This window comes from Pinus tabuliformis, chromosome X (genome assembly GCF_031772625.1).
Source record: "Pinus tabuliformis cultivar Carrire ecotype Pingquan chromosome X, CPIR1, whole genome shotgun sequence".
NCBI classification, from domain to species: Eukaryota; Viridiplantae; Streptophyta; class Pinopsida; order Pinales; family Pinaceae; genus Pinus; species Pinus tabuliformis.
Window position 1 is genome coordinate 360,782,585 of NC_142308.1, and position 13,466 is coordinate 360,796,050.

Here is a 13,466-nt window from a genome sequence, read left to right on the forward strand (position 1 = left end):
AAAAAGCATCCCACTTTTTACCAAAGCTCTAGTGGCTAAAGTAGGATGGAAGCTCTTGTCTACTAAAATTTTATGGGCGTTGCTAATGCATAGGAAACATATCCATCTAGTCACTATTGAATATTGGATTAGAATAACCAACAAGCCTTGAAATAATGTTTCAGTAATTTGAAAGGCATTCCTAGCCACATTTTTGTGGAAATTAAGTTGTATATTTGCAGCTACTCACGAATTTTTAATCAAAATCACAAGACACATATATACACTACTGCTCTGCAGACATTATTTCAGAATTTAGAAAAAAAAAATTCAGACATGTTAGAAAAAATAAAACTCATGCAACAATTATCTTTATTTAGGGAAAGAAATCTACTAAAAACCCCAATTCCTCTTGCATTAATCAAATTAAATATAGATGTATTACAATTGCTTTGCTCAACTGAGCTCACCCTACAAATGTACAACCTATCTCTCTGCTCATTGAAGGCCTCTAACCCAGACTTAGTCAAATTTTCCCTCGTTTTGAGCTCCTATTTCCTTGTGATGTTCCTTGAGGAACTAGCCCCTACTATTTAGGAATTTCCCTCAACTGAATTGTGCAATTCCTTTAGGTTGGTCATCTAACTGCATGCAACACTTCTACACTCAAGACTATTCTACAATTGATGTTACACTACCTTTGAATCTCCACCTCAACTAGTTAACTCGAATTCTTTGAATGCACTAGCTATTTTGGGTTGATTGATCAGTTAAATGGATGATCACTAAGTTTGACTAAAGTCCCATTGCTTAACTAACCTTCCACTAATTCCTCCAAAAGTTGGAACTAGTTTAACTAAAAACAACCTGAGATAATTGCCCTTGATTGCTATAAATTAGAAATCACACATGCAGAACTGAACTCTAACACCTCCAACTCGAATTTACTAAGTAAACTGGGTGACACAAGCCATGTCACACAAGTTAACATCATCCAAGTAATCTGTTGATGTGGAAATTCAAATTTTCTCAACTTAATCAAGGCAAAATCAAATTGAGAATTTCTTGCTACAGTTTTCAACACTCCCTCTCACTAAGAAATGGATTCTCAACCACCCATATCCTGCAACTGTGGAACTCAAACTTCCCTCTTCATAAGGCCTTTATCAAAATATCAGCATCTTATTCCTCTATCGGAATGTACTACAACAACATTATCTGCCTCTACACATAGTCCCGTAAATGGTGATACTAAATATCTATATGCTTAGATCGATCGTGAAAAACAGGATTCTCATAGAGCTTGATGCAACTATAATTATCACAGTAAATCACAGTTGGATCCATTGTTGGGTGTGGAGCCTGATTATCTTCTGTATTCAAAGGTTTCAACCAGATGTATACCCTAGGAAGACTGTACACCCCTCCACGCAGAGGGGACTTGTCCCCCCCGCGGGGGTCCAGGGGGGCTAATCACCCCCAGCTGGGGGGTCCGGGGGCTAGCAGTCCCCCGGCTAGGGTTCGGGGGCAACGCCCCCAAAGCTTAAAAATAGATGTAAAATTTCCTTGTAAAAGTCTAGTAATTTCTAGTCAATCTGGGTCGTTCATTAGGCGGATGGTCTGACGATAAAAGTTATGTTTAATTTAGGGTTTTTTGCCCTAGAAGGCAACCCCTCACTATATATGAGGGAATTGTATTGCGTCTATGTATATCTGTATTCTGAGTGAGGAAGAGAGAGGAGTTGAGACCGAAGAGGGTGTTATAGCGGATCTACTGTAGGTTGTATCTCTTCAGTTTGCTGGATAATATAATAAAAGGAGGACTGTTTGTTTCTCCGTGGACGTAGCCCAAACTGGGTGAACCACATATATCTGTGTCTCTCTTGTTTTATGCGTTTTTTCTTTGTTTATATTTCTGCAATATTTTTATGTGTTCCATTGCTCTGTAATATATAATTTTCTAACATCCATCATCTGACCAAGCAACCCAACAAGTATCTTTCTCATCCAGATAGCCTCACATGTTGCTTGACTGGCAGCCATGTATTATGTCTCTATCGAGCTGAGTGCCACATATCTTTGTTCTTGTTGTACCATGAAACATTAGTGGACCCAACACTGAAAATTAAATCCAATGTACTCTTTCAAACTAATGGACTCCTCACCCAGTATCCAGATGTGAAGCCATATAGCTTCTCTCCCTCTGACCATCTATACCTTAGTCCAAACTAGGTAGTTCCTCTGAGGTACCATAGAACATGGCTTAGTTTCCCTCCAAAATAGTTTGGTTGGCCTAACCATATCTTGTCTCGGTTGGTTGACTGCATAGCACATATATGGTCATGTGTTCACAAGATACATTAGTTAATCTACCAACTGCCATAAACAGTAGCATCCACTTCCTCACCTGAAGTAGAATCCTCCTTCCTCCAGTTGGTCGCTAGAGGTGTCTCCATGGGTTTGAAATTGTCCATGCGGAACCTCTGAAGTATCTCATTGGCATACTTTCCCTTAGAGATAAACATTTCACCATCGCCTTTCCATACTTCCAATCCAAGGAAGTAGTGCATGAGACCCATGTCTTTCATTTCAAACTCTCTTGCAACATCTGATCAGCTGCTCATCACTAGTTAAAATCAAGTCATCAACATATAAGACAATAATCAACAATCTACTATCTACCAAGATATGATAGAGGTTTTCATCCACTTCAATTTTGGTGAAGCCCAAATCGGTGAGATAGTTATTGATCCTGGTGTACCAAGCACAGGATGCTTGCTTGAGACTATACAATGCTGGCTTGAGTTTGCACACATGAGAATCCCGATCAAAAGTGTTGTATCCTTCTTGTTGCATGATGTACACCTCCTCATCAATAACTCCATCGAGGAATATTGTTTTCACATCCATGTAGTGGATCTTCCACCCCATCTACGCAACCAAAGCAAGAATTAATCTGATGGATAAGTACCTTGCTATAGGAGAAAAGGTCTCCTCATAGTCAATCCCCTCTACTTGAGAGTACCTCTTGGCCACAAATTTGTCCTTGTGCTTTTCTATGCTTCCATTTGTTGCATCCTTGACCTTGAAGATTCATCTCGAACCCACAACTAATTTGTCTGTTGGTCTTGGGACCACTTCCCAAACACTGTTCTTTACAATGGATTCGTATTCCTCCACCATTGCATTAGCCCATAAAGGTTTCTCTACTGCTTCCTTAAAAGAGGATGGCTTAGTCTCTGTAAGCTCAGTTATTAGAGACATGTATCCAGTGTACCGATTTGGTGACCTTCTCTTCCTATGCAGATTTTAAGGAGCACCCACATTCTCCCTCGCATCCTGCACAAGTCTCTTAGCTTCCCTAGTCCTTTTCCTTCCTTCTCTAGATGGTTCTTCTTGAGTGGTTATATCCACTCTCTGATCCTCAACTTGTGGTTGCTCCACAACTTCTTGAGGCTCCTCCTTTGGAGCTAAAATATCCTCTTCTTGTGAGATTTGAAGCTCCCTCTCAAGAGAGCATCACATGGCTTTGTCTTCATAAAATTTTACATCCCTTCACACATCACACAATTAGCATTCTAAGGGATGAAAAGTACACATAGTAGTTGTGGGGAGTTTCTGTGTAACCCAAAAATACCCTCAATTTTTTGTCAACTCTAGCTTCTTCCTTGATTCTTTGGAGACATGGTAGTAAACAGAGGCTCCAAAAATCCTGAAATGCGACACATCTGGCTTTCTCCCCATGAAAGCCTCCTCCGATGTAATCATGTAAAGAACCTGATGAGGACTCCAGTTCTATAAATATACTATTGTATTACATATCTTAGCCCACAAATTCAAAGGTAGGCCCTAATCATGCAACATCTCCCTTGCTTCTCCTACGATGCTACGATTCTTCCTCTGAGCCACCCCATTCTATTGTGGGTTGTGCGGTGTTTCCAACTCTCATCGAATGTCTTCTTTTGCACAATTTTTTTTAAATTCATTCAACACGTACTCACCTCCATTATCGCTCCTAAAATCCTTCACCTTCTTACTCGTTTATTTCTCAACCAATGCTGTGAATTCTACGAACTTGGAGAATGTCTCAGCCTTCTTCCACATGAAGAAGATCCAACACTTCCGTGAGAAGTCATCAATAAAAATGATAAAAATTTTGTGCCTAGAATTGGAGGCTGTCAAGAAATGTCCACAAACATCAAAGTGGGTCCTTTTAAGGATTGCATGTGCTTTGTTGTCCTAATCATGGAATGTGTATTATGTGTACTTCCCCAAGGTACATCCTTTGCATACATCCTATTACTCAACTGCTCCTTTGGGGAGGCCTGTGGTTATATGTTGCATGATCTTCAAAGCACCATGAGGCAAATGGCCAAGTCTTTTATGCCAAAGTTCACCAACATCGCAGCTCTGCACCTTCTCCGCCTTTGTGCTCAATGTAGCGCAATCCTCCACATCTATCTTATACAGGTTATTCACACAAACCTCGATCTGCTTCTCTAGTCCCGTGGCTGTGTGCCTCAGGAATGTCTTTCCTTTTTTGAAGATCACATCATAACCATGGTATTCCAAAACTGCAACAACGATGAGATTTTTCTTTAGGCCCAAAATGAACATGGCTTTCTTGAGCCTGAGCAGGCAGCCCAACTCCCTCTGAAAGGGGACTGTACCAATCCCAGTTGCACTATACCTTCCATCGTCCCCCATTTCGATGTAGATCTGCAAATATTTCTCCTCCAGGTAACTGAAAAAATCTCTATTTCTCATCATATGGAATGATGCAACTGGGTCCAACTACCTCACACTCCCCATCATTGTGTTGCCCTTGCATGCAATGAGGGTAATCCAAGCTTGAACTGTGAAGCTAAAGCTTCACCTGTTGCTCCTCCTAAGGTCTTCTTGCTTGCCTTCTTGTGTGGACACTTCATGACATAGTACCTAAATTCATGACAATGGAAGCATTCATTTTTTTACAAATATTTCTTCTTGCCTCCTTGACTGGATTTTGGTTTGGATTAGGATTTCTTCCCTTTTCCTTTCTTTTCCTTTCCATCCAATGCAATTTTTTCTTCATCCTCACCCTTGGATGAAGTCCCATCTCTAGTATTCCACCTTATTTCCTCCTATACCAAGTCGGGCCATAAGCCTTCCCAACTTGGCATTTTCTCCCTCCCATTCACTGAATCTTGATAGTTATGCCAGCTCTTGGGAAGGCCCAAAATGGATAAGGTTACCAAGTCCTCTTCAAGGACAATAACACTGACCCCACCAAGTTCATCATGACACTATGTAAACTTGCTCAAAACTGTGTAATTGTGTCATTCTTATGCATATTGATACTTTGAATTTTATCCTTGAGCACAAGCTTCCTATGGTCACTACTATTCTCGAACAATTCTGTGAGTGCTTTCCACATTGTGAACGGAGTTTCTTTTCCATGGAGATTCGAGACAATATGATCTCATACTCCCTCCAAGATGATTCTCCTCACCTTGGATACATCTTTCTTCCACTAAGAAAGGTTATGAGCATTAGATGCTTGTGGTTTTGCAACATTTGTCTTGATGTATTCTAGCAACCAATTGTCACACTACTTAATTGACCTTCCACTAGTTCCTACAAAAGTTGGAACTAGTTTAACTGAAAACAAACTTAGATAAATGACCTTGATTGCTACAAATTAGAAATCACACATGCAGAATTGAACTCTAACTCCTCCAACTCGAATATACTGAGTAAATTGGGTGACACAAGCCATGTCACACAACTTTACATCATCCAAGTTGTCTGATGATGTGGAAATTCGAATTTTCTCAATTTAATCAATCCAAAATCAAATTGAGAATTTATTGTTGCATTTTTCAACAATTTTAACTCATCAAGGATGGTTTGGCATGGATAATTAGGAATGGACAAAAGGTGACAGTGGGAATTGATCCTTGGTTTGGATGTGGCGCATATTTTTTCCTCCCACAAGATCTAGTGGCCTCTTTAAACAATAATGGCATTTTCAAATTCTCCCAAGTGTAAATTCATGTACATACAACCCTATGGCCACAAGGATGGTTATTGGCCAAGAAGATAGATATCCCAAGAATCCACTCCAAATCTTGGGAAAAAAATCATCACATCTTTACACACATCCCACATCCACCTAACAAAAAGAAGAGAAACTACTCTAGGCTTTGTCTCCCTTCAGAGATTATACTCTGAAATAGAGATACCAACATCTAATTGTGAATTGGATCAATGGAAATTAGGTATGTTCATGGAACCTGTTATGGAAGTTAAAATGTCCAGCAAAATTGCATATATTTATCTAGTTCCTCCTGGAACATAAAGTGATTACCTATGAGAACATTCACAAATGCTATCTAGAAGGCCCAAGATGATGCAATGTTTAAAAATCAAAGGAGGAGATAGTGAGCTATTTGTTCATACAATTCCCTTTCAAAAAGTATGTGTGGATGCTTTGCAAAACCCAGTTGGGATTATCAGGTGAGTGGCAAGGTGGCTTGATCCTTGAAGCCTTGAGATCTTGGTGGGAAAAGCGAGATGTTTAGAACCTAAGGCCCCTTCTCCTACTTGTCTATTGGGGTGTATGCCTCACACGTAACAACATAATATTCCAAGAGCTACTATCATACCCTAATCAAATAATATCACAATTCCTAGCCATATTTTCTCTCCAACCCTAGAAAAAGAGAATCCCTATAGCCAGAACAATAATTGTTGAATACATCCACATGACAAGGCCATGGGCCTTCTTCGACAGTGTGTCAAAGGTTGTCGGTAGGGAGTGCAAGGGGAGTGTTATTCTCCACCATTATAATATACACAGATTCTCATTAAATATGGGCCTTGGGGAAGGTTCAAATAATTATGTTGAATTGATGTCCTTGAAACTACGCTTGCTCCTTGAAAAATAAAAAGAATGCAACAACATCCAAATCTTTAGTGACTCTCTTCTAGTCCTCAACTGGGTCAAAGGTGTACAAGTATGTCATCACCAAATTTTGTGGCCTTTGTTGTAAGAAGTTATCTAAATAAAAGAAACTTTTGATTCTTTTTATGTTTGTCACATTTACAAGGAGCACAACAGGATCGCAGATGCACTAGCTAAAGAGGGCATTCGACAAGATTTTGGGCAATGTATGATCAGAGAAGTTTCTTTTTTTTGTTTTCTAAGTTGTGTGAGTCCTAAGACGACTTCACACTTAACCTTTGGCTCGATAAACCGTGACCCAGGGGCATCTACGTCATCAAAATCATCCAAGGATCACACCCAGCATGGGCCACACTAGCCCTTAACATGGCTGGATTTTCCCCCACAAAGTTTTGAATAGGTGATCTTCACATCACAGAGTGCCCTAATATTACACCCCATAACCATCTATTCTATTCCCTATGGGAAAATGATCAAAGAAGTTTGAGACAATGAACATTATGAGTTTTATCATTGTCTTTTAGTAGAGGTAGGCCAACTAGTTCCTCCTAGAGCTAGATGATTTTTACCATAGACGGGATGTACATATTTTTCCATCTACATGTCACAGCTACGGCCGTAATTATAGTTCTATATATTTTCATGCTTTAAAATATGTAAACATTGCAAAATGTTGATGTATTGAAATCTCCCCCACACGCAGAGGAAGACTTTATTTATGTTTCCATTTAAAATTATTAGTAATATCATATGAGATCCTTTTTCTATGGGATTCTATTACAAATAAGAGAGAAACATAGTTGGATATCTACAATCTTTCAGTGGAAATTTTTCCTCAGATTAGCCATCAGAAGGCAAATGAGAATGCATATAATTGTATGTATCTACAGAATGTAATTTGTCATTATGCTAATGAAATATTGTGTTTTTTTCCAAGGAAAAAGCTCAATAAGTTTACAATGATTCGCTATGGAGGAGAAGGCCTATATTTATAAATGACGCTCTTGAAAAATTCCTATTTAGCCTCCCACAAATAAGTAGTTTCACGTCCAAAAAAATCTTTAAGGCTAAGCTAAAATTATATTTTTTTCAAATTTACATTTGAATAAACCCCAAATGGAGGAACAACACTACATTGATGTGGCCAAGAGGGGTCCTTTTAACTCTCACTGACCAAACCTTCCACTTTTGATTGCATGGTTGGCTCACTTTCAAAATTATCTCTTCATTGGTGCTCCAATAGCTAGAGTAATCTCTAGACTTAGTTGGACAACTTTGATAGGCTAGTCTTCACTTGCTTGAAACTTGGATGAATACTACTTGCAAAGTGATTTTCCCTTTCTTTTTCCTTCATATTTGACTTGGATAAGGCCACTTCCATTCAATGCCTCACTTCTTGACCTTTATTACACAACAAATGAGGGCTTAGACTCCCTTCAAGGATAATGACTAGCTGATTTGGTGAAGAATACTTGAAACTTGGCTTGAATCTAACTTGAAAACAATTAAAATAGCCTTTGGTGGCTCTCCGTCATTAATAATTCTCCTTAATTTTATTTAAGAAAGGCTTAATATTTCTCATGGAGAGCTTTACCTCCTTCCTTGGTCCTCGATATTCCAAATGGTTGCCTTACATGAGATAAAATACTTGGATTTAACCTTTGATTGGACATTACTTTGCTCGTTTTACCCTTTAGGGGCTTTCTTCTTCATTTCCTCCTTCAAAATCTTGCTTGGAGATGCTGCATTTTCTTGCTTTGAAGGCTTAACCTCCCTTTCTTCTCTTCGAATGTTAGTAGCTAGGCTGATTTGGATCACTTTTACCTTTTCCTTGAGTGATTTTGAGTTGAGACTTGGATAATTAGCCCTAGGGGGCTTCTATTTTCACCATAAGACTTCAATGTTCCAATATGTTCCTTTATCTTCTACTTTTACTCCATCCAATAACCAAAAAAATATTGACATCATGCCCCATGTGTGGTACAAATGCTTGAAAAGTCTTGATTTTATGTCACTTTGCTTAAGCATTGAGTGAATTTGTCTTAGAGATGATATTGTCTTGACCTTTATTCTTTGTCCACTTCATCGTTTTCCTTCTAATATTGTTGCTTACAATGCCACCTGGAAAGACCTCTTGTCCCAAAAGTTGGTCCACTTCTATAACTGGAGATCTATGAGGGCATTCTAATTGCATTGAAAGACAAGTGGTTCATCTTGGCATGGATAATCAAATGGACACCCTCTTTTCCTCAAAATATGTAGCATGATGACTCAGGAGATGCAAATGCATTTGCACATGGCAACCTTTGGGCATGAGGTTGCCATTGGCATATGTTTCTTTGGTAATTTTTAAGTAGAGATTATACTAAAATGTATTGAGGTAAACTTCGAGTTTTCTATGCAAATGTTTTTTTTCTTGAGTAGGATTGAATGTCTTCACACGTACCACTTTTAGATTTATCAATAACAAAGATACAAAAATGTATTAATAAGAAAACCTAGAGAGAGAGAGAGATGGTGTGTTGGAACTTAGACATTGTTACTTATTATTACACACACACAGATGGTGTGTTGGAACTTAGACATTGTTACTTATTATTACACACACACACAGAGATGGTGTGATGGAACTTAGACATTGTTACTTATTATTACACACACACATTCAAAGAACAAATTACAAAGTCACAAATAAAGGACAAGCGGACACGTTTACATCAACATAGAAAAAAATCATCATCAAGTTGCCACATTTGCATCCCAAGAAAAAATATAATGAAGTAACCCAAGAACATTCATATCAAATATTTTCTTAAAGTTGTCTTTCAAATTTTTTATCATGACATCATTACTACTTATAATCACCTAGTCATCCACATAAAAAATTGCAACCAAGATTTCATAATTTTCCCTATTTATATAAGGGTTTGTATTTGAGCTACTTCCTCTAAAACAAACTTTTCAAAAAATGCTCATCAATTTTATTATTCCAAGCTTTGGGTACTTATAAAGATTTCACATTATGGTGATCAATGTGTTGTCATTAATGGAAATTGTTGTCATTGATGTCAAAGGAAGACCTTGCAGGATTCATTCAGAAGGTGACATTCGTTGTCAAAGAAGCAATGAGTCTTATGTGAAGGATAAAAAGGGGAAAACCCTAAATTTCATGACATAAACCCCAAACTTCATTGTGTTTGGGCTACAAACCCAAAATTTGTTAAAATGGGTTCACATTTGTTGGTGGATCATTGTTCGTTGAAATCAAGCCCAAATCTTATGGCATACATTGAGTGCCCCCGCCCCCTATGGTTGGCATTTGACAAGAGGGTTGGTCCACGTTATGGATTCATGCCTTACTGCCAAATAGATATCGATGGAGAAGATTTAATGTGGGGCCCCCTCCCCCCAAATACAAAACCACCAAAGGGGGGCTTTGCTTACAGGTAATTTTTCAAAGGATGGTTTTGGCAGCATAGCATGTGGCACACAAGTGGTATCAAGGTAGTACAAGTGGTAGATAGTTGGTGTACAAGTGAATTCCACGTGACACACACCTGGAGGTGATGTGGCCATTGAATCTTGGAGTCTCGGGTGTATTCAGACAACAATATTTTTTCAACATTGAGATTTGAAGGCTGATACGGGTGGCATATTAGACTTGAAGCAATGATGCAGTATGTTATGTGGACAATGACATGGAAGTTGTGATGATGTGGACATACGTGGTAGGTGACACATGACATGTTGTTTTGGAATTTGTGGGTGGCCAAATGGCCCCTTTCTAGTTGACACATGGTAGGTGATGATACATGATACATGTGGTAGTACAACTATTAAGGGCATGGTTAAATGGTGGGATTCCTATGGGCCCAGTCATAAAGGGTGTATGCATCAATAGTTCATTTTAGGACCTTAGCACCAATATGTGTTTTCCCATGGTTTTATCCTAAGGGTTTGGGAAAACTATTATAATCACCCCAAAGTATTATTGTCAACCCTCATCAAGTTGTTATGCCATAATGTATAAATACATGCATAAGGTGCACAAGGTAGATTATGTGTTGCGCATCTAAACCAAAGAGAGAACATTTGACATAGAGAAGTTGAAACGAGTATTGGGAGATAGAAATTCGAGGATTTGCATTTGTGTGCATCATGCAAAGAACTGATAATTTTCATCCATGTGTATCATGATGTGGAGTGAGGCTATGTAAATTCATTTTGGGCCAATTATGAAGAGAGTGAACAAAGGGATTGACAGAAACGATGAAGTTTAAAGAAGATGAGTATCTTGTGCAGCAAATGTATGAAGTCTATCTATTATCTGATGCTAATACAATTTTAGTTGATATGAATTCTATGAATTCTAACATTTGATGGTGTTTAATGTATACATATGTAGTCTATGATATAAGGCTAGAGTGTTTTTGTTTGAACAATGCTAATTTGAAAAAACAGGATTAATATATTGCAATTTTAAATCAAAGATGCAGAGAACTTATTACTTTAGAAAGATGAGGTAAATTATTGAGATCACAGGTGTGAACTAGATTATAGAGGAAGAAGAACTTGCATCAAGAATCAAGGAGAATCCCAGTGGATCCAATTCGAAATTTTATGAAAAGGAGCTCTGTGGTGTAATTGTTGGGTGTTAGTGCCTCCAACAGGTTGGTTCCTGCAAACCTAAGGGGTTTGGTACCTCTAGCAGGCTGGTGCCTCTAGAAAGTGTTTTCTTACATATCTGAGGGTATTTGTGTCTCTCACATGTGAGTGCCTATAGATTCATAAAGCGAATCAAGTTGGTGTTTGTAAATTAGGGGATAGGTGTCTTCTTCTAGTTGGTGTCAGTGAATCATTATAATAGTAAGTTGGTCCCTACATTAATAAAGAAAAAGAAAAGAAGTTTTCGGTTTTCTCCGACAAGGGTTTCAACATATGTATTATATTCCCATTTGGTGTGTTATTTATTAGTGCATTATTTGTTTTAAGTTATAAATTGATATAAATTGTTAAATTGACCATTATATTGATTCACCCCCCCCCCCCCCCCACCAAGTATAATCATAATTCCAACAATTGGTATCAGAGCAAGTTGCTTTAGGAACATTTTAACCACTAGAAGGTAGACTATAAGTGACCATTGATAATCAGGATTGACTTTCCCCAGATGGAGAACCATTATTAAATTAATTGGGTTATGCAATCCGGAGGGTAAGAATGAAGGTTTATTGAATGGCTCTTGGTTTGGATGTATGGATGTCCATGGCAGATATAAATAGAATACTAAATCTAAGAAGGATGTCTTGACTGGACTATCAATTCTCGATTATGATAAGGTTATACATTGTGGGACTACTAAAGAAATGCTAAATAAGTTGCAATGTATACATGAAATAGGAAACCAAAAGGAACCAAGAAAGATTGAAGACCTTGTCTGCACAAGTAATGAATTAGATGATAAAGGAGACTCTCTCATCATAATTTCCCAAGCTATTGATCATCAAAAGGACAACTCATGTTCAAAGGACAAAAGTAAAGCTGAGGAAGATGCAGTGAAATTCACAAGTAAGCAACTATTATCTTGTAATTCTAAAGGAATAGGTCATCTTGCTTTTAATTGTTCAAATGCAAGTTTAGAAATTGGTAGTAATGGAGAACTAGAAGTTGAGAGAATACCCCATGACAAAAATAAGAAAAAGTATTTATGACTATCCATTTGAAGGAGATAAAAGTTTCACTTCTAGTAATGAGGAAGAAGGGATTCTACTCATGACTATGGAAGAGACATTGGATTCAAAGAAAGAAGAATTTGAAAGGAAAATAAATCATGAGTGTGATCTTAATATTTTCCTTGATGCAATGAAGAAACCCAAAAGGAAGAACAAAACTAAGAAGGATCTTGAATCAAATGAAATGCAATCCACAAAATAAGAAGACCTTGATGAGAAGATATATTTAGAAGTAAACTTATCTCTTCTCTAGAGGAGATTAAGAGGCTTACAATAACAAATCAGAGAGAGAAGGAATTTTTGTAGGAATATGAGGAAAAGGATCAGTATTTTGATGAATTAAGGAAAACAATTTCTATCCTGACGACTTAGCAAGAAGGAGTCAAAAGAGTAAATGAAGTGGTGACTAAGTAATTGAATGAATGAGAAGGTCATTATGAGAAACTAGAAGTTGTGATTGTTTCACTAATAAATGATATGGAAAAGTCCTATGATCAACTAAATAAATATCTTAAGTATGACAAGAGTTCCAAAATTTTGGATGGTATTCTTAGAAATCAAAGATCCCCTCTCATCAAAACTAGTATGGTTTATGGAGGATCCAACACCAAGAAATTTAAAGATAGAGAACCAATCAGCAATGTTGAACTAGTCAAAGGACCTAATAGCAATGTACCAAAGGAGATAATAATAGTAAGCAACAACAAAGAAAAGAAAACGACTGCAATACAACTCAATAGAAACAAAGGAAAGTTATAACATCAATTAGCAATGACAAAGAAAGGAAAAGAACAATAATACAACTTCGC